Raw genomic sequence first — 21,938 nt, 5'->3', positions numbered from 1 at the left:
TAAGCACCTCTGCCATTTCCACATTTTCTTTTGTTGTCTTTCCCCCCTCATTGAGTAACGGCCTACTCTGTCCTTGGTCTTCCTCTTGCTTCTAATGTATCTGTAGAATGTTTTCTTGTTTCCTTTTATGTCCCTAGCTAGTTTGATCTCGTTTGTGCCTTGGCTTTTCTAATTTTGTCCCTACATACTTGTGTTATTTGTTTATATTCATCCTTTGTAATTTGATCTAGTTTTCACTTTTTGTAGGACACTTTTTTGAGTTTGAGATCATTGAAGATTTCCTGGTTAAGCCAGGGTGGTATCTTGCCATACTTCCTATCTTTCCTACGCAATGGGATAGTTTGCTCTTGTGCCCTTAATAATGCCTCTTTGAAAAACTGCCAATGTCTTCAATTGTTTTCCCCCTTAGACTTGCTTCCCAGGGGATTTTACCTACCAACTCCTTAAGTTTGCTAAAGTCTGCCCTCTTGAAATCCACTGTCTTTATAGTGCTGTTCTCCCTCCTACCATTCCTTAGAATCGTGAACTCTACCGTTTCATGATCACATTCACCCACGTTGCCCTCCACTTTCAAATTCTCAACCAGTTCCTCCCTACTTGTCAAAATCAAATCTAGAACAGCCTCCCCCCAGTAGCTTTCTCCACCTTCTGAAATAAAAAATGGTCTCCAATACATTCCAAGAACTTGTTGGATAATCTGTGCTCTGCTGTGGTATTTTCCCAACAGATGTCTGGGTAGTTGAAGTCCCCCATCACCACCAAGTCCCGTGCTTTGGATGATTTTGTTCGTTGTTTAAAAAAAGCCTCATCCAACTCTTCTTCCTGGTTTGGTGTTCTGTAGTAGACCCCTATCATGACATCACCCCATTTATCCTTAGCCAGAGACTTTCAACATATCTGTCTCTTTTTTCTATCTCAACCTCAGTCCAAGTGTATACATTTTTAATATATAAGGCAACACCTCCTCCCTTTATTCCCTGCCTGTCCTTCCTGAGCAAGCCATATCCTTCTATACCAATCTTCCAGTCATGCATATTATCCCACCAAGTCTCTGTGATGCCAGCTATGTCATAGTTGTGTTTATTTACGAGCATTTCGAGTTCTTCCTGCTTATTCCCCATACGTCTCGCATTAGTATACAGACATCTAAGATACTGATTTGATTCCCCCCACCCCAGTTCTGTCTTGTCTCACCCTTACTTCTGCTATAACAGCTCATGCTCCCCCCCCCCGCCCCAGTGTGGGCCATTGTCATGTAAGTGTGTAAGACCATTAATCGTCTCCTGTTACACAGGACTGATTCTTGGGCAATGTGCAGGAAATAGTCAATGGCTTGCAGCCAGAGGGTTCCCGCACTGAGGTGGGGTGATAGACAGCTCACCTTGCCACACCATAGATCAGCTGAAAGGGCTACTTTTCTATGGCTATGCAAGCAGTGGTGGTTCACTGGGGACGCTTCACCGATATCAGTGTGGGCTGGTCAGGGACAGTACATGACACTCACATCTTTAAGAACACCGGGCTGTTCAGAAAGCTGTAAGCAGGGACATTCTTTCCAGCCTAGAGCATTACCACTGGCATACTCAAATGCCAGTTCTGATTCTGGGGGACCCAGCCTACCCCGTGCTCCTTGGGCTCATGAAGCCATACACTGGCCTCCTCGGCAGCACCAAGGAAAAATTCAACTACTGGCTCAGCAGGTGCAGAACGCCTGCTGAATGTGCTTTTGATAAATTGAAGGGACTCTGGCAGTGTTTACTCACTAGATTGAGACACAGTGAGAAAAATATCCCCCTGGTTATAGCTGCCTGTTGTGTCCTGCACAATATCTTTGAGGCAAAGGGGGAAAAGCTGCTGCCGGGGTGAAGGCCAAGTAGCTGTCTACCACCCTTCAACACCCAGACACAAGTGCTATTACAAGAGCCCCGATGCTGCTGCTGCTGGCAGGATGGTGAAAGTCCCCAAAACCTGCAGGACTTACTGCAAGAAATGTGGCAAGCACCAGCTGCACAAAGTGACCCAGTACAAGAAGGGCAAGGACTCTCTCTACGCTCAGGGAAAGAGGAGACAGGATCGGAAGCAGAGTGGTTATGGTGGTCAGACAAAGCCTATCTTCTGTAAGAAGGCCAAGACCACGAAGAAAATTGTGCTGAGGCTTGAGTGTGTGGAGCCCAACTGCAGGGTCCAAGCAAATGCTGGGCCACTAAGAGGTGCAAGCGCTTTGAGCTGGGAGGAGACAAGAAGAGAAAGGGCCAGGTGATCCAGTTCTAAACTCCATCTTGTCCATTGTTATGGAATCCATTAAAGTACGTGGAAAGAAAGAAAAAAAATGAAGCTATGCAGTTAATGGAGGCTTTGAAAGAGCACTTTACCAGTAAGCCACAGTAGCATTCTCTGCTGGAACGTTCCCTGGGCCTGGAGCTTTGGGTGTCACTAAGAATTGTATCATGCTTGCTGTACATTTATAAATGTGGCTGGGTGTACTCCTGAAGCTATGAATTCTGTGGTGCTTGGTGTGCACTTACAAGTACTGTTTGCTTTGAGTACCACTGTGCATTCTGCAATATTTATTGTGAAGTAATAAAGATAATAGAGTGTTTGTATTTAGGAAAAAACAGTGCAGAAAATCAGTGTGCAAACCCCAAAACAAACCACATGCAATGTTATACAGTTTTTCACATAACTTAATGGGAGTGAAAATTTAAAATTAGAAAGGGAGTAAACATTTCTGTTCATTTGAGTGCACATGTAGTCTGTTGTTGCTACACATATACACGTGTGAGAACCACGGTTGGTGTGTGAAGCTGTGGTTTTCTTTCATGAGGAGTGCCAGGGTAATCATACATGCTGTGATGCCAAGTGGTATGTGGGGGGATGTAGGGAGTGGTGACCAGGGAGTTCTCCAAGAATGCAAAGAGTGGAAAGTCCAGGATTTTGGACCTGTAGGCCAACCAGGGTCTGCAGCATTTGGGTTTGCTGCCTGAGAAGACCCACTATGTCCTGGTGCATTTCCCGCTTCTTGTCCTGATGACTCCTGGGCCTTTTTCCTATCCTCTCTGCCTTTCTTCACGCCGTCAGTCATATTGGCCCTCCAGGCTCCTTTGTTTACAGTCTGATCCAGCACTGGCTTGCAGGATCTCTCTGAACATGTCCTCCCTCGTCTTCTTTCTCCTCATCAGGGTCACGTGCTCTGTGAGTGTGGAGGGGGCACTCTCCAAGGCCACAATGCCCAAATGTGCTGATGAAAACAGTCAGCTGCACCACTGGATTTACAGTCACAGCAAAAGGGAAATACACTTTTCAAAGCTCCCTTCTTTTAGACCCATAAACACTTTGAATAAGGCATGCTTATTGACACTGCACCTTGGCACAGCACCGTTCTCCAGCCACAGCCATAATGAGTACAGCCAGCGAGCAGTGAAAGGGAAAAGGCTCATCTGTTGCATGAAGCTATCAATGTTGGTCCCTATGAATGTAGGGCAATGGCAGTGAATATTGGCACTATTTCCACAGGCCATGGTGATTTTAGCTGAGATCTCACTCTTGAGGGTCACAAAGGCACAGAGAATACAGCTGCTACTGGCATCCCAAAGCCACCCTGACCCATATGCTGCTAACCTGTTTACTGCAATGGTTCCAGCCGAGGTCTTTGCAGAATGGCATGGGGAAGTGGCCTACCGTGGAGGAAGACATAAGGCAGCCATCCTTAGAAACCCTTGGGAGAGGACTGCAGAGTATCTCCATGAAAGTTTCAAGATCTCTCAGGAGGATAAATGGGACACCTGTATGTACATCCACAAAGTGCTCCGCATACCGCCTCACACACCTAACTCAAGAAGTGAATGAAAAGCAGATTGCAACTCTGCCTCTGTTTGTTGTAGCTCTCTCTCCTCTCATGCGAGGTACCTCTCTCTCCTCTCATGCGAGGAAAACAATGAAAAGTCAATACTTTTGTCTTAAAGAAAAGGAGGACTTGTGGCACCTTAGAGACTAACCAATTTATTAGAGCATAAGCTTTCGTGAGCTACAGCTCACTTCACTTTTCTTTTTGCGAATACAGACTAACACGGCTGTTACTCTGAAACCTACTTTTGTCTTGTTAACTTGGAGATGAACTGGGTACCACCTTTTAACGTAAACATTGTAAGGAAAAATGCATGGACATGCTTACCTGACTTCCCTTCCCCTTCATTAGGCTCATGTGTGCTCACCTGGCAGGACGGAGTCTCAAACAGGTGCTGGCTCACAGCATGGCTGGAGTCCCTCACAGCATCTGCCCCCTCCTCTTCCTCTTCTTCCTCCTCCTCCTCCTCCTCCTTGCTGTTCATGGCAGGGTTCTCTGTCTCAGAGTAAGGTAGCCCCTTACGCATTCCTGGAATACCAGACATTCCAGCACTTTCGAGAACAGCATGGGCCCTCCCCTGCCTGCATGATGGTCACGCCACATGGGGGAGGCCATTTTGAAGAGCGCGCCACTCTTCCCCCACCAGTCTGAGCTTGCATGCAGTGTGCCTGCAAGATCAGGCTGGTGGGGGTGAAGTGGCATGCTTTCAAAATGGCATCCCATGTGATACAGACAAAACCACAAGTGGTTTTGTCCTTGTACCAGACAGGAGACAAACCAGTCAAAACGAGAACTGTCTGGCTTTGGCCTCCCTATCTCGGGCTCCTCCAAGGTATCAAATGGTCTGCAGGGTGCTGGTGGAGTCTCCACCACATATGCCATGCAAGTTCATTGTAGCCCTGATAGGTCTGTGACACAACACCAGATCTATTGTGTACTCCCTGGCCTTGTGGTATCCCTGGTAAAATTCATTCATTTTCACACAGCACTGCTGCTGTTCCCTGTCAGACCCCTTCACCTGTACCTCCTATGCAATCTGCCTGTAGATGTCCACATTTCTACTGCTGATCCATAGCTGTGTTTGCACAGCCTCTTCTCCCCACAGGCCCAGGGGATCCAATACGTCCTGTCTGCTCCAGGCAGGACTGCATGTAGTACCTCTCCGTGTGCATAGAGCTGGCATGGTCGGTTGGGCAACTAGGGAAACCTGCCAGGTGTGCTTCCCAAGGTGGGCAATCAGGAAAAGGCATTTAAAAAACACACACATAGGGGTTTAAAGGGGAGGTGATGGAAGGTGGCATCCAGTCTCTGTGACCCCTGGGCAATGGAATTTAAAATTGTGACCAGAGCGGTCACTGTCACTGAGAATGGGGCATTGTGGAACAGCTGCTGGAGGACTGTTAGGATCAAGACAGGTCATGCAATGTCTACACTCACACTGCATTGCCCTAAGTAGTCAACCATGACTCCCTGCCAATCGGGGACATGGTTTTACTGCGTCGCCATAATGGGGCACTTACATTGGCTAGAGACAAATCTGAGTGTAGACACATTCACAGATAGGTCGGCACAAGGTGCCTGATGCTGGCCTAACTTTGTATTGAAGAGCAGGCCCGTGCTAAGAACTGGGCTCACAGACACACCACTTCTAACAGACACGGAGACGAGGAGCCAAGATGGACCTCAGAGGGGCCTGCTGTGTTGGGGGCCATTGCTTCTACCACGATGGACTCTGACTTGAGCCTGACTTTCCCATGCTAACCTAAGGGCTTCCTAATGCTGCATTCCCAGAGGACTCATAACCGCCACCTCGTTTTGAAAAGGCTTCCCTGTATCACTAAAGATATTCACTGTTTGCATTGCGCCTCAAAGGTACAGAGTCTCTACAGGCCTTTGAACAAAGGTGGACTCATTGCAGGGGCTCACGATGAGAAGTGGAGGTACTAGAGCCTCCAGGGCTCAGTCTTGGAGCTGGAGAGCTGCAGAGCTCACCCTGGTAAAAAGTATGGACCCCTAGGGTCTGGCACCCAACCAGCATCGCTCCCAGGAGACTGCTAAAAGGCTGGGACGCAGCACAAGGCCTGCATCTCCATGACACTCAGCAGCGGAGGTGCAGGGACAGGACACGACTTGTCCAAGGTCACAAAGGAAGTTGAGAATGGAACCAGGAGTCCTGACTACCAGGTGCTGGGCCTCAGCCACGAGGCTCCCTTCACCCTGTGGAAAGGATTCCCAAGTCGTTTCAGGCTCTCTGCATCCCCTCAGCATGCTGTTAGTGACACACGCAGTGCACATTGCCGCTTGTGCTACTCTCCTGGGGGCTCGGCCCTTGGCACCACCCCTCAGTCAGCCAGGGGAGTGAGCGGGTGAGTCATTCAGACTAGGGGTTTCCCTGTTTGGGTCTTGAGCTGTCATTGCAGTTGCCTGGCAATACCAGCCCAGGGCCTATGTGCCTTTATTATGGTTTGGTATCCATGGCAACCATGCTTCTCCACAGCCAGTGGGGTAGGAGGAGGAAGTGTGGCTTCCCCACTCCAAGTGCAGGGAAGTTTCTCCTGGGGAAGCCCAGCCAGCCGCATGGGTCCCATCCAGCAGGCTGGGATTGGCAGCTGCTCAGGACAGGCTGGGTCTTTCTGATTGTCTTTCGCCTTTGCAGAGAATTCAAGTGCAAACAGGGCTCCACCTTCTCAAACAAAGCTGTGGGTGCACCCGGCTGCCTCCCTCCACTGCCTGCCTGGCAGCAGACGGACAGAAACAGCCTGACTCACTTGAGGAGGGAGCAGGAGTTTGGGGAGGCCCAGCCTTGCCTCCATGTCCCTGCCCCCCCTCCAGTTTCACTCAGGCTTGTCTCACGTGGCCCCAGCCACACTGGGTCTCCATCCAGTGCCACGGCGCTGTGGTATTAATGGGGGAATCCCTGCCCCAAACCAGCAGCGCCCCCCACACCCCCAGCAGACATGTCTCCTGTACATCAGCCACTTGTGTGGACATGCTCAGCCCAGGTGTGGGGGCAAAGAGAACAGGGGTCTGTTGTCCCCATCTCCATGGAAACAAGCCCTAAAGTTAAATTGACCCTAGCCTGCCCTCCCTCCCCCATTCTCCTCCCTCCACAATATGCTGGGATGGGAGACATGTCTGCCCAGTCCTTGCTGTTCAGAGAGAGCTCCCTGTCTCTCCCATCCCCAGGCGGGCCAGTGCAAGAGGAGACAGATGACAAGTAAGAGCCTGCAATGCTGCGGAGAGGGAGACTGCAGAACAGGTTTCTCTGATCAAAGAGATCATAAAGAGTGAGGTGAGGCTGGGCCTGGCCCGCCCTCCACCTCACAACTGAAAATCCTTCCTGCCAGAGAGAGACTGGATATGAGAGACAGGCAGGTGAGGCCCCGCCATTTAGTAGCATTATCACAGTAGCATCTAGAGGCCATCATCAGGGATCGGGGCCCCACTGTGTCTGGAGCTCCACAGACCCCAGCTGACATCAGAGCCCCCATTGTGTCAGGTGCGGCACAGACCTCCATCAAGATCAGAGGCCCCCCATCACGCCAGGTCCTGTACAGAGCCCAACAGAGATGAGTGGGACCCATTGTACCAGGTGCTGCACAGCTCCTGAGGGAGATCAGGGCCCCCATTGTGCTGGGCACTGCACAAATGCACATTAAGAGACACTTCCTTCAGTCCCTAGAATCAGCACCGCGCCTATGCCAGGGCTAGCGTTGGTGAGGTCTCCATGTCTGCCACCCCGTGGTGGGGGAAGGCTTGCTGCTGAGTAGGGTTTCAAAGGGATCTGAAAAGCTGCCAGATCACCCCCCAGCCACACACTCCCTCCTCTGAGTCTACAAGAGCAGGTCCCTACAGCTAGAGCAGCAATACCTTCTGCAGCCACGCATAGCTCAGAAGTTATACTCACGTGACAATCACTATGGGTTGGCCAACTTCAGGGATTGAGCCAGGGATCACTAAAGCTTCAGCGCCCGGCCCCATGGAGCCCTGATCTCATGAGCTAAAGAGCCAACCTCTGTAGGTGGGGGGATATAAGACACTCACATCCTTGGTGCACTGGGGACATATACCACACACAGACCAGAGTGCTGGCTCTGTGTATGCCTTTCCCCATTCTTCCCCATGTGGAGGTTAGGGCTCAGGGGCGACTGGGGCTCAGTGCAGAGAGAGGAGAGGATGGTGACACTTCTCTCTGGCACCTCTTGCCACGAGGCCCTGGTACAGCATCCTGCTGGTGAGCAAGCGAATACAGGCCAAGTGCACATATGATCCTGGCCAAGATAAAATCAAGAGAGAAACCAAGCCCTGCGGTCTGGGCACATGACTCATTTGTGGGTTTTTTGATCATTCAGTGATGAATTCATGAGGCCTGGTTTGTTATCAGGGCTTTTTCCATTGCTACTACCAGCCCCCTCAGCCAGCTAAGCCTGGCAACACACACAAATACACATAGAAACACACACACTCACTATAGATACACCACATACGCAAAATATACATATACCACACACTACACTTCCCTCCCACACACACACAGAGCGCATGGTCATTATAGGTACACCACTCCCTCAGCCTACACATGCCCACATCCTCATACATCATATAAATATCTCCTCACACACAACACTGCTCTGATTTTCCCCGGTACAGCTCCCCAGCCCACCAAGGTGCTGGCCAGCCTCAGCTCAGAAACATCTCTGGGGAAAATGCCTCCCTGCTCTGGCTACATGTGATGCCACTAAATGGAATCAGACATTTGCTCTTAAACCCTTATTTCCAGGATCATCTGACTGGCCCTCATGAGCACATTACCAAAGGCACCTGGGTCAGGGACGGTGCTTGAGCAAGCCCCTGAATCCTCCTCAGTGAGACAGGCCTCCTCGGCAGCAGCAGCTGCAGAAAGCTCAGGTACCTGCAGAAAGAGCGGACACATGGAGCTGGCGGTGACTGACTGAGACAGACCCAGCCTCTGACAGAGTGATGGGCTGGTGCATGAGACCCTGGGGAGGGAATGGCAGCCAAAGGCCACAGCACCGAGTTTGCTGTGCCTCAGGCTGTTCTCCTGAAAATGCTCCATAGAAGAGTCAGCATGACCAAGCAGAGAGGGGGAGGGGCAGGAGACCAGGGTTTACTATTTAATAATGCTCTCGTGAGAATGGCAAAGGCCACCTCCAGCCACTGTGCAGCCATGCAAACCCCAAGGCGCTGACAAGTCTGCGGAGTGGGAAAGAGAAGAGGGGAAGGTGGTGCTTCAGAGGTGTAAGGAGGAAGGACTGGTTTCAAGTGGGGCACCACTGTCTGTGGTGTTTCTAAAATCTTATCCGAGGGGTATGTATGGGCCGGATGAACAGGCCATGAATGGCCCCTTCTGCCCCAGCTGGTTACAAGAAGGAGCTGTCTCACCATGAAGATACAAGTCAGTGAATTTAACGTCAGTTCGGGACCTCCAAACCACGATTTCTAAGTGCTTCGTTTGCACCGATTGGTGCAAGCTCATAGCCCCCCTGGCAAGCACATCAGGGCTATTAATCCTGTTTTACCAAGCGGGAAACAAAGGTGAAGAGACTCACCCAAGGTCCCACAACACGTCAGAGCGGAATAGGGACTGGAATGCAAAAATCCGAGTCGTTCCCCACCCCAGTTCTTGTCACTAAACCCCACTCCCCTCCCCGAACAGGGGATGGAACCCAGGAGTCCTGGCTCCCAACATCCTGACTCTAACCCACTGGATAGCCCCCTACAGCCAGAGATAGAACCCAGGAGTCCTAACCCCAGCTCCCTCTCCTATAAAATAGCTTTATTACACAACATGTACTCCCCTGTGGGACTCTGTGATGCCAGATACCAGTGAAGCCCAGAGACCCATCAGAATCAAACAAGCACGGATGAATGGATAGAGCTGTGCGGGACTCTGATTAGCCCGTGCAGCTACAATCGGGACAGCTACAAGGACAATCTAGCGCCAGTGGGGTCCTTGGCCTGTGCTAGGAAGACCCCACCTCCTTCAGCATTGAACACTGACCCAATGCATTACGTGGGTGGGGGATCTGCTTCCTCTGGCAGAGCCCAGATGCCAGGTTAGATGGGCCACTGATAACCAGCAGCCCCTGTGAAGAAAGGGGCAGGCCATGGGGTGCAGGGTCTGACCCTGAGAGGTGCCAAGCCCTGTCTGTTCAATCCCAGCCCCCGGTGAACAGCACTTCCAGCCATTGCAGCACCCCCACTGAATCTCCCTCTGAATGAGCACAGCCAGCCAGCACATACCTGAGGCATGGCTCATTGAAAGGAGACACTCCAAGTCTCCCCTCCCCCAGCCACTGGCAGAAGGAGCCCTGGCTGCACTGTGATGCTCTGGTGCATCACCAAGAGGGGCTGAGACTAGCAGATGGGGGATTGGGCATGGGGTGGATGGCCCTGCATTGGGCTAGAGACCCTGAGCATGTCAGTTCCCCTTTCTGGCTAAGGGGAATCACTCATCAGAGCAGCATGATTCACCTTCATGCCATGCCCCAAGGCACCATGTGCATCACCTACAAACTGCTACCCTGAGCACTGGAGGAACCACTCCCCAGTGCGCCAGGGCCAGGCGGTACACTCCCAGCTCCCACTCTGGCCTCCCCCGGGGCCCATCTCCACCAGCTCTGTGAGGGACTCTTCTCTGGCTAGCACCCTATATTTTCCCCCTCCCCCCATGTAGGGGCATGGCCAGGGAGAAGAGGGAGCGGGGGGGGGGCATGGCCATTGCACACTGAGGCTGATTCCCAGTCTGCTCTGCATGTAAAATGCTGCTGCTCTGATTGGAAACGTTTCAGTCCCTTAGCACATGTGTGAAGGGCAGCAGAGGGTCCTGCCCACGGTGTTCCAGGTATGTTGGACTCCTGCATGGCTCACAGGAAGCCCTGGCCCTCACAGGAAGTTGGAGCTGCCGGATCTTACACAGTCCCCTGTCCACCACCCCTCCACGCTGCACCAAGTCAAGAATTGTAATTGGGTGCAGCAGTCATCAGACACAGGTGCCAGGCTTCCCCACGGCCACTGGATGCAGGTGCCAGGGCACAACTGCTTTGGGCTACACACCCGCCTGGCCTGACGGAGCTCACTTGGCCTGTGGACGTGAGAAGTAACCTGGCCACAAGTTCATGGTCTTCCCCGGGCCTCCTCCCCCTCTTGTGTCAGTCCTGCTGGCATGGGGGTTGGGGCATTTCAGAGCTGGGTTAGGAAAGGGTGATTCCCCCCCCTCGCACCCCCGAGAATCAGAGAACTGGTTTGGCGAGGAGATGCCAGAGAACAGCGTGAGGCATGTTTGTGATTGATGGAGAGGGCAGGGTGGGGAGCAGTGAAGAGCTGTGTGGGGCATGGGAAAGCAGGCTGACTTGGACAAGCACCTCTGGGGCACCATGAGTGATGTGCTGTTGCAGCCTGCTTGTAGCAACAATGCTGTCAGACAGGGAAGGGGAAATTTGCCCCTTGAAATTTGCCTTGAAGAACTGACCCTGAGGAGCAACTCAGGCTTCATGGACTTGAGAACACTGGCAGCAAAATGAGGTCACCACCAGCAGCTCTCAGGAAGTGAGCATGTAAAGGGCATGGTATGGGGCTGCAGGGCAGGTGCCTGGGTGCAGGGATGCCTGGCATAAAAAGGGGCAGGAAGGCCATTCTAAGGTGGGCTCCCATTTGGCTTCCACAGCACCTGCAGGAGAATCCACTGGAGATGTTACCAGCATGGGAAAGGGGCATGCTAGGACCAGACCCAATGCCCGGGACTCCAGCAGGGGATACTGGGATGTTCCTCTGCCCCTTCTCCTCTCATACACACAATATCCAATAACCCCATGAGAGGCAAGCTGGCCTGTCCCTGGTGCTTTCCGACGCCTTTGAGCCCACGCTCAAAGGAGCCAAGTTTTGGACAGGCAGAACGAGATGTGTGCAGGGCCCTGGTGCAAACGTTTTTGAGCTCTTAACACAGGAAAGAGAATCTGTCGCATCTGAGAGAGAAGGGAGGCAGGAAGGAAGGCAGGTTCCACTCTCTATTAGCTGCACAAGGAGCAGGGAGCGGATTACTAGGCCGAAAGCATTTGTAAACAGACCTGAAGGAGGCTGTGCCTGTCTGGAGCTAAGACAGGCCTGCTGGTCCAGCTCACTCCCTCTGTCTCCAGGCCCCTGGGGCTCTGTTTAACACAGGATCTTGCTAGCTGGCTCCCACAGTAAAGAGTTTGACTTTCTAACTCCTTGGCCTGGCTCCAGGCTTGCTCCCCGCCTCCTGGGAGACTCTCTAAGGGCCTAGTTCTGGGAAGCGTATTTTCCACACAGGCTGAGTGGCTGCAAAGTGAAGGAAAAGGGGAGGAGGATGCTGGGGGCTGGCCCCAGCGTAGGCTCCCGTGGAACGGTTTCTTGCTGACTCCTAAAGCGGCTCTGGCTGCCACTAGGCAGAGAGTCAGAAGCCACCAACATGAATGGGAGCGGCCCTGGCAGGAAAGGCCCAGTCTAACCGGCATGAGTCAGTGGAAATGCAGAAGCTGAGCAGAGATTCTTAAAAGAAAATTCATATTGCCATAGCGACCTAGTAGGGAGGGCCCAGGGCCCGTGGTTGCAGGAGTGAGCTGCCAGCTCACCCTGCCCCAGTTCAGCTTCCTTGGGCAGTTTTTAGCCACCCCACGAGGTCCTGGCAAAGGCAGCGGATTTCAAAAGGGCTGAGCTATTTGGGAAATCGATGCTCCCTCACATGACAGCTGCACGCCACTCCGGGCACATTCCAACAAAGGAGGACATTCACTCACAGCCAGCCCCCAGAAATAGTCCCCCGTGCTTCGTAAACAAGCCTGCCCAGTTATAAAATGCAGCTCTCCGTGCAGGCAACTTTGTGACTGCGGCGGTACGGGTGGGGGCAGGTGAGATTCGGAAATGGTGGGACAGGCGGCCATGATCAGTGCCAAGGCTGGAGTCAGAGACCACCATGAGGGAGAGACACATGGACAAGGCTAGATAAGCAGACAGACAGATAGATCCGTTGGTTAGTCTCTGGCAGCTGAGCCCCAGCCTCTTGGCCTATTGGAAAGGGCTGCATGGCTCCATTCCACGCACACCTTTGCAGGGCCCAGGACAGGCAGCTGATACTTGGGGCTCTCATACTCCCTGCTTGAGCCCTGCCACTGCCAGCCCAGTCCTTATTCCTTCCCTGACCAGAGCACTGCTCCAGAGCCCTGCTCCTGCATCACTACAGAGCCCTGTGCACATGCTGCTCAGGTCTTCCTGCTGTCATTCATTCAGCAGCCACTCAGCCCTGTTCCCCTCCCTTGGGCAGGCTGGGCCCTCCGTGTTTAACCCTTTCCATACCCCAGCAGCATCTTTTCGGTAGGAGGTCTCAGATGCAGCAAGTATGTGCACAGTCCACAGGAACAGGCACAGAAATCTTTCATACACACAGCTCCCATCTCAGGGCATGCATTCCCTTGGGAATCCCTTCATTGCTCTTAACAACACTTGGCTTGCTGGCAGTGCTGCCACCCGGTTCTCTCTTACTCTTGGAGAAGATGTCGCTGGGTCTGGCCTGAAACAGAGCTGTGTGTGAGCTCAGAAGCTCATCTCACTAACAGAAGTTGATCCAATAAAAGATATAACTTCACCCACCTTGTCTCTCTTGGGCCCTACAGTGGCACGGACAGCGCCTGCATTCCTGGTAGGTTAAACAGGGCGCCCTGTTATTGACAAACCAGAGACAGTCAGGGAACCCAGCACAGCATCCAAAAGAAATGCAACCCCATCCTATTTGCCAGAGTCTAGCTCCCATTATGCTGCAGGGAGGGAGTTCAGACTGCCGGAGTCCCTGCTGTAACTGACAGGCACTGCTGTGGGGAAGCTCACAGCACTGGGGTCAGGGCTGGCAGACAAGGCACGGCTGTGGGGAAGCTCAGTGTGACAAGTCCCAGCTGTAAGAGAAGAGCACTTGTGAGGCTGTCCTCACTGAAATAATGATGCTTTTGTTCTGGGGCAGAGTCAGAGCAGCCCACTACAGAGCTGCTGCTGGGTGAGCTACAGGCAGATCAAGACAGGGACACTGGAATGTTGGAGAGGTTTTGTTTCTCTGGCAACAGCTGTATGTACTCCAGATGTGGCTGCGCTCACAGAAAGCATAAAGGGCCGGAAATCCCTCTGTTGGTCAGTTTTTCACGTCACGGATGGTCTCCCCTCACCCACTATGCACAACGAAAGCATAAAGGGGAAATGGCAAATTCATTGTTTCTGTGTAGTTGGCAGGATGGCCCACAGCAACAGCTTCCTGGGGCCATGAGGAAGAGGCTCACCAGCTGGTTGGGAAGCAGCGAGAGAAGACGATAAGGGGGCCCCTGTGGTATGAAAGGGGGGCAAAATAGGGGGGAGGGACTTAGAGCTTCAGCTTCCTGCAGGCACATCCTCCACGTCTTCCCGGGAGGAGCAGAGCATGTGCCCATATGCATTTGGATTTGATCCTTCAGTCTCCCAGCCGGTGGCATTTGTGCAGCACCCCAGCCAGGGGCAGCAGCTTCAACCAGCAAAACTAAGGGAGACTGCCCAAGATGCAGGGCAAGCACCTTGCAAATGGCAGCAGGCAGTGGCCTGTAATAGGTGAGACAGAGAGACAGACACAGGGAGGGAGAGAGACTAATGGCCCCAGCACAGAATCTGCAGTAAAACTACACAGTGAGATTTTTCAGATACCGAGCTAATGCTCAGCCATGGCCTTTCTTGAGCTACATGCCGAGCATGGTGCCAGGTTTCAGTTCCTGGCACGGGGGAAGCCTCCTCCATGGGAGGGAGAGAGGGGCTGAAGTTAGTCAGGAAAGCTCAGCACTTCCAAAAAGCTCTGGAGAATCACTGCTGGCTTTGGAGTCAAAAGCCAGGCTCTAGTCTGCACAGTGCCCAAGGCAGCCTCCCTGTTACATAAACCAAAATATACAGCCCAGAATCTCTGCATCTCACAGGCGTTAAAAGACATAAGCTCACCAGCAGCAATGAACTTGGAAGCCTTCGTCATTGCTTCCTGAGCTCTTCAATTCCTCTTGCAACTTTCACTGAATACAGGATCTTTCTCTGCTTCCTATCCTAAACCATTGTGCAATATTGCTGTGCATTGTTAAACAGCTGCCACATCCCAACCTCAAAACAGCTGCATTCCAGTGAACAGCAAGGGATCCACGTATATACAGCCACCACACCTCACCCCAGAAGAGCTGCATTTCTGCACCAGGTGAGGGATCCTTTTATAAACAGCTGCCATGCCCCACTCCAGAGGTGGCTGCACTGGGTGAAACAACCTTCTATACATCTAATATCTACTTCAGACTGAACTAGCTAACAGCAATACTAATCAGAATCCCACATCATTTACATTATTCCTCATAGTACACACACACCCTGGAAGGGCAGAGGAAACTAAGATGGGGAGAGCTGATCCACTGAAGAGCACACAAGGGGGCAGAACTGGGATTAAAGGCTCTTGGCTCCCAATCCCATGCTCAGACCACTAGACACCACAGCTTTTTGTATGTACTTATACAGCCCTGTCACTGTAGTATCTGAGTACCTTGTAATCATTTAACATATTTGTCTTCACAACCCCCTGTGCCTGGCAGGGCAATACAGCTGAGGCAAACTGAGGCACAGAGAGGCTAAGTGACTTGCCCAAGGTCACCCATGGAATTTATGGTGGAACTGGGAATTGAGCCCAGGCCTTCCAAGTCCCAGGCTAGTGCCCTATCATTACATCATCCACCTTTCCCCTCACCTCTCAGATGCTGAGGTGCTGGTGTCAAATCCCTCTTATCAGAACCCTCCATCATCCCAACAGGGTTTTTATCCCTTCATGCTCTGTCACTGTCCCCCTGGGAAGATGCCCCCATCCCAGTCATAATGGGGTGGGCTTGGCTCCTGAATGGATCGCTTGGGCCAGAATGTCAGAGCTCCAAGTCAATCCCCGCATCAGATGCAGGTCCAGAGGCTGCAGAGAACCCACCCTAGGTTGTTATGGCAGCAAGGGGTTTAAAGATTAGAAAAACCACAGGAGAAATGTAAGTAAAGCTGCTCGTTCCCATGGAAACCCAAGGCAGCTGTGACCCTTCCCTAACATCCTTCCTAGAGGCTTTCCCTGCTGCAGCAACAGGGCATGAAGAATTCAAACAGCAACAGTGATGTGTCCGCGTGAGTCACCAGAGGCCGGATGCCTGTGCTGGCAGAGCCACCCACTTACCCTGGACAATGGCTGCAGAATTACTCATTGTTGGGGCTTCAGAGCAAGCCACAGGGCTGCAGCCACGCCACGGCAAGGAGGCTGGCCATCTCCACACCACCCCAGAGGCAAGACTCAACCCTCTCCTCAGCACAGAGACAGAAAGGTGCTCAGAGACCAGGCTTCCATGCAGCATTTAAAAGACAGACACAGTACCAGCACCCACTGCTGACGCATTCCCTAGTGTTGGCACAGCCTGCTTCTCCCAGACCCAAGGGCACCCATCCCACCCCAATGGGGGTGCAATTACCTCCCCCCCTGTCCCAGAGGCATCCAGCCTCTTCCCAGTTTCGGCACAGCCAGCTGCCCCCCTTTTTCAAGCAGAGGAAACACCTCATGACACCCCTGGGAGCATGTCACCAACTCTGACAATGCAACGGCTGTTTGCAGCCTTTTCATTGCAAAATTACTTTTAAATTAGCTGGCGAGCCAGGAAGGAGAATCCATCACCTCCAGTGAGTCACAGACAGCATGGCTGGGGAAGGGGGTGTATCTAGTGATTGGAGCAGGGGCATGAGATCCTGTGGTAAGGTTCTCCCCACACACCAGGGGGACCACAGATTCCAATGGAGTTACTCTTGGACCAGAGTCAGTGAGAGGAGAATCAAGCCTAGCGATTCTATTTCCGGCTCCGCCACTGATTCACCCTGGGACTCTGAGCAAGTCATTTCCCCTCTCCGTGCTGTCCTTTCTGTAACCATCTGCTGTTCTAACACTTCCACTGTCAATCATACACCGCCTGCCTACCCTGCTCCATGTCCTAGCAGCTATGTTCCTTGGAAGCCAATGTAGGAATGTTCTGTCCAGTCTAGTTGTAAAGGTCCCAGGGACAGGGCTTCTGCACTGCAATGAACTGGAAATGGAAGGATGACCCAGGGGATGGGATATGAGCTCAGATTCAGGAGACTTGGGTTCAGTTCCCTGCTCTATCCCACACCCTCTGGGTGATCTTGGGTACTTAGTCTTTCTGTGGCTCAATAGGGGACAATAGCATAGTCCCAAGGGACTGAGAGGATAAATACATTAGAGAATGTGATGTGCTTGGAGGCTAGATACACACCTCATCTGGATGATTAGACCTCTCCTGAGCTGCTCATGGTGACAGAGGCCAATCCTCCCTCCTCCCCAGGGAGAGGGGCCGTTTCCCCATGCCACCATTCTATCTCACACCCCTTTCATTGGCGAGATTGTCCCCAGACTGGCAGGAAGCTGTTATTTCCCACCTGTGACTCAAAGGCCAAGTAGCTCCCGGGAGGAAGGTGTTGCCAACTCTTGTGATTTTATCATGAGCCTCCAGCTATTTTCTCAAAGTCCCCACTCTTAGAGTTATGGGATTCTGGGCAAATCTGAATTTTCATTAAAATTAATCTCTAGCCCATCTCACTGCAGAGGAAAAAGCTTGAAAACATGATCGGGGCACTACTCAAATGCTCCGAAACCAGGAAGCAAATGAAAAGAACCAAACACAATTATTTAATTAATTTATTTATTTAATCTCATGGTTTTGGGAGCCTGTTTCATAAGTTTTGAACACTAGGGACTGGGGAAGAGGATTCATTGTGTGTCACTAGCCCCAGGCATGGCTCAGCTGGTCTGATTCGCCCCTCGCTCACGTGGATGTGACTCTACTGATTTTAGAGGAGCCGTTCCTGGCTGGCATTATTGACTGCAGGCTCAGGCCCCTTGGATTTCCGGCCGGGCACCTCCCACTCACAGAACATCCCTTTTTACAGAGCCAGTAATCGCTGTGTCTAAATAAAAGCAGCTCCGGACACCCCAGGATGAGTCATCCACTGCCACTGAGCTGTTGACATTGAAAACACTCCATCTGATCCGCAAGCTGCAAAGCAGAGGAGCAGGCAGGTCAGCTGACACTGAGCTTTCACAGGCAGGTGACTGCTCCTGATGGACAGCTGAGTCTCTGTGCGTTGTCCCCACAAAAACCAGCAGCAAGAGGACAAGGCCAAGCTCATCCTGAGATACACTGTGGGTAGGGGTAGGGGGATCCTACTGCAGCTTTATGCCAGAAAGAGGAAACAGTCCCCACCCTCGGAAGCCAGGTTCCCCTCCAGCTGTTGAGGCACTGAGAGAAGCCTCCCTGGCACCCAGACCAGGGCTCTCTGCACCCATCTGTGGAGCCCTCTGGCTCTCCCCTTACAAGTAACACCCTAGCACGACTTAGCGCTCATAGCAGTTGGTTGCAACCACCCAAAGCCTCATCCTCTGGCAGGTGCCTGGCATCTCTTTGCTGCTGCATCTGCATCCTTGATAAACACCATCAAGAACCTGTGGGGTGAGCTCATGTAGAATGAGACTTGGTGCGGCTTCTGTGTGGGTGGAGAGACTTATTCCAGTCTGTCATTACGGTGAGCAGGGAGGTCGCACCTGTACCACGTGTGGGGGAATAGCCCCCAGTCCAACTTCCCAAGGAGCTAGAATCCCAAGGGAGCTGCTTGGTCTTTGGTGCTGCCTCCCACAGCACCCAATGCATGAACGCACGCATGCACTGTTCCCACATGGCTCTGCCTGAGATTCCTGATGCCCGGTGAGCTGAATGGGGGAGGGACTATACTGGGGTGGGGACTGTGGGCTAAATCCTGCCTGTGCTGAGCTGGTGTAGCCTGGGAGCCCATCCCTCTAGGTATCTGGACTCACCACAAATTCCTCCATCCCCTGCAGAAGCTACAGAGCTATCCCTGCAGAGCACTCATGAGCGGAGGGGTAAAGGGCTAATCAGCCAAGCATAAGCCCCCTGACCCAAGCAGCAAGTACAAGCTAATGTGGGGCAGAGGAGCAGCACAGGGTGTTTCCTAGGGGTCCTACTCTGGGACAAGCCTCTGTCCCCACTTGCTGTCCCAGCATGGACACATCTTCTCTGCATGGCAGTGAGGGGGAACTCTCAGGGTGCGGAGGACTGGTGGGTACAGTAGCCAAAGCCTCACATGCTCCGCTTTGCAGATCCCTCCTCTCCAGCTGAAACCCAGGAAATGGGCATCCCTGCCAGTCACAGAATCCTCTTGGTGGCAGGGCCTGGGGATGTGTCTGGATGAAAAGCATACTCAGCACCAAAAGCCCAGCGCCCGCAGTAAACACACCCTGTTACCCAGAATCTGCTGATGTCCTGCCCAGCCCCATTCCCTATTATCCAGAACCCCTGGGGTCCTGCCTGCCCTCACCACCCCACTCCCAGTTACCCAGAATCCCCCAGGACCCTGCCCAGCCCCATCACCACCTTCCCTGTTCAGTATCACCAACCTCAAAAAAACTAAAGTCAGGAGTGGGACCCCAAAATATCATGAGAATTTAAAAAAAAAAAAAGATTTTTGGGGACAAATGTGTTTTCTTTGGTCTGTCTTATGGTTGTCTCACACACACTGGAGATGGGGAGTTCAACAATCAGTGTCACCCATGCACCCAGCTCTGGGCGTGGAGATTTACTGGGTGTGGAGATTTTGGCCTCTGCTGCAGGAGCTCTCACCCCACATCCACCAATTAATCCAACCTACCCCCAAGGTCAGCCCCCGCCTCGCCTCTGCTCCTCTGGGGCTCTTCACACCTCCATCCACAGGCCAGGGGGTGCTGCAGCAAGGTCCCCTCGCTCCCTTCATACCCAGCCCAGGGCTATAGGGTGGTTGAGGGGGAGGAGGCGGAGCTATCTCATTGGTCACAAGAGAGTAACGGGCAGGAGCCCCACAGCAGTGGGGCTACACCCGCTCCCCCTGCCCTACTGACAGAACGGGTCAGGTTGTGAAGGGAGCTGTGCAAGTGGAGAGGCAGGCAGCCAATCAGAGTGGGTTCCCCACACTCAGGGCCCAACTCAAATTCACTAGAGGGCAGAGCTCCAGGTGGGCAAGGTGGGCTCCAGCCCAGCCAACATCCCAGCACCCACACTAAGAGAGTTGGCACTGCAGCCTGCCTGCCCACCCAGCCCGAGTGCCCCATTCCCTGCTACCCAGAACCTAGCCCCATTCCCTGCTACCCAGTACCCCCGCCTAGAGCCTACTCAGCCCCAGAGCCCCATTCCCTGCTACCCAGAATCCCCAGAGGTCTTGCTTGGCCCCAGCATGCCTCCTCCAGGGCCCCAGCATGAATCCCCCCAGGCTCTGCCCAGACCGAGCACTTCATTTCCAGTTACCCAGAGTTCCCCAGCACCCCTTTCCTGTTACCCAGATTGCCATCTTGCTTGGGGGACCAAGTCTGAAGGGGACTGTATCTGAGAAGATGGGGAGTGGGAGTGCAGGGAATTGGGACAGCACCATGGGTAGGGCTGATAACCAAATCAAGGATGCAATACCTCCTCCCCAAGCCCCTGTCCCAGCCTCAAAGACACCTGATCCACAGAGGTGGTCAGGGAGAATTGTGGGGTGTAAGGCATGCAAGCCCAGATGGCACCCCAGGTTCAGAGCCACAAGCAGAGCTGGCAGGAGCACACACATACCCCAGAATGTAATGAAAGGGACTGGGACTTGGCGGGGGGCGGGGGGAGCAACGTGCAACCCTTGTGCATGTTGAGCAACCCAGGGTAGGATTAGGGAGATAAAGCTTCTCTTTAGCAGCGGAGGATGGTGCAATAGGGAAAAACAGCTGGGCCTGCACCTCCCCTCTCAGGGGCTGGAACACTGCAGAGCCCTGTGTGAGCTGGGCCCCTCCTCACCCCTCTCGATGCAAAACCAGACAGCCCTGCCTGTGCCATCCCAACGGGGGTAGCATGTGCCTTGCCTGCTGCACTCAAGCTGCAGGACATGTCCGCTAACAACACACCTTCTCTCCTACTCAAGAGAAACCTACAGAACATTCCTCCTCTTCAGCAGGTGTTACCAGAGCTGTCACAGAGACGCCTGCTCCTCACCCCACTTATGTCTGATGCCACACCAGCATTGTTTGTCCCATGACATGGGGAGGCATTTGCAGCCACTTGAGACAGACCCTGGAAGTCTAGTTCAGATGGTTGCATGCAGGCCTGGGCTACAGGCCGCACCCTCTGCAGTGATGCCTATTGGACCTCCAGGGCTGGCTCATGCACTGTCCCATAGAAGCTGCTACCCAAGGACCTGTCTTCCCCAAGGGCTCTGTTGTTATTTGTGTTAACACTAGTGCCCCAGTTACAGATCAAGAACCCATAGTGCTAGGCGTTGTACAAACACAGAGCAAAAGGACAGCCCCTGACCCAACGAGCTTCTCATCGCTCCCTGTCTCTCCGGAGGGCTCTGTCTGCCAGGGAGCTCCCTGCCAAGGCCACTTGGTTTAATTGGAAGCTTTCACACCTTGGCAACAAACAAGAGAGAGCCTACTGAAAATGACGCTTCCCTCCTCCTGGCAGGCTGGCAGCACTTCCTTTCTCTGGAAAGAACAAGGGCATTTCTCAGGCAATCACATGCCTGCGGTCTGATGCCAGCAGGCCGGGGCAAACAGAGAGAGGAGGTGGGGAAGGGAAGGATGCACAGCAGGAGGCTCCGTTGGGTTGTAACTCTCTGGCTAAGGTGCTTCTTAACCATAGAGATTGTTAGTAAAACAAAGAGCTTGGGCTATAGAAAGGTTGGGCCCAGAAAACGCAACCACAACCTGGCTGGGGTGGGCTCTCGCTGTGGAGGGATTCCCATGTCCTCCCTGGTGCTTCCCAAGCACCAGCTGCTGTGATAAGAGCCCACAACCCAGGGCGTGTCTGACCTGAGCAAGGAAACTCCAGTGGTGGGGGAGATTGTGTGTCTTTCTACCCAGAGCCTGGGCCAAGCCAGGGCGTGATTGGCTCAGTAATTAGGGGTAAAAGCAGAGCGACGCCTCCTGCAGACTTGGCATTGGCACAAACCCTCCTCTCCTAGCTGGATTCCTTCC

The 21,938-nt window shown here is 52.9% G+C and overlaps 1 pseudogene; it reads left to right on the top strand.

Moving 5' to 3' along the window:
* The first annotated feature begins 1,945 nt into the window (after window positions 1–1,945).
* Window positions 1,946–2,310, top strand: LOC140915271 (large ribosomal subunit protein eL42-like; annotated as a pseudogene).
* Window positions 2,311–21,938: the final 19,628 nt, after the last annotated feature.

This window comes from Lepidochelys kempii, chromosome 7, assembly GCF_965140265.1.
Source record: "Lepidochelys kempii isolate rLepKem1 chromosome 7, rLepKem1.hap2, whole genome shotgun sequence".
Lineage (NCBI taxonomy): Eukaryota > Metazoa > Chordata > Testudines > Cheloniidae > Lepidochelys > Lepidochelys kempii.
The sequence above is the reverse complement of the archived record's forward strand: the minus strand, read 5'-3'. Positions and strand labels throughout refer to the sequence as shown.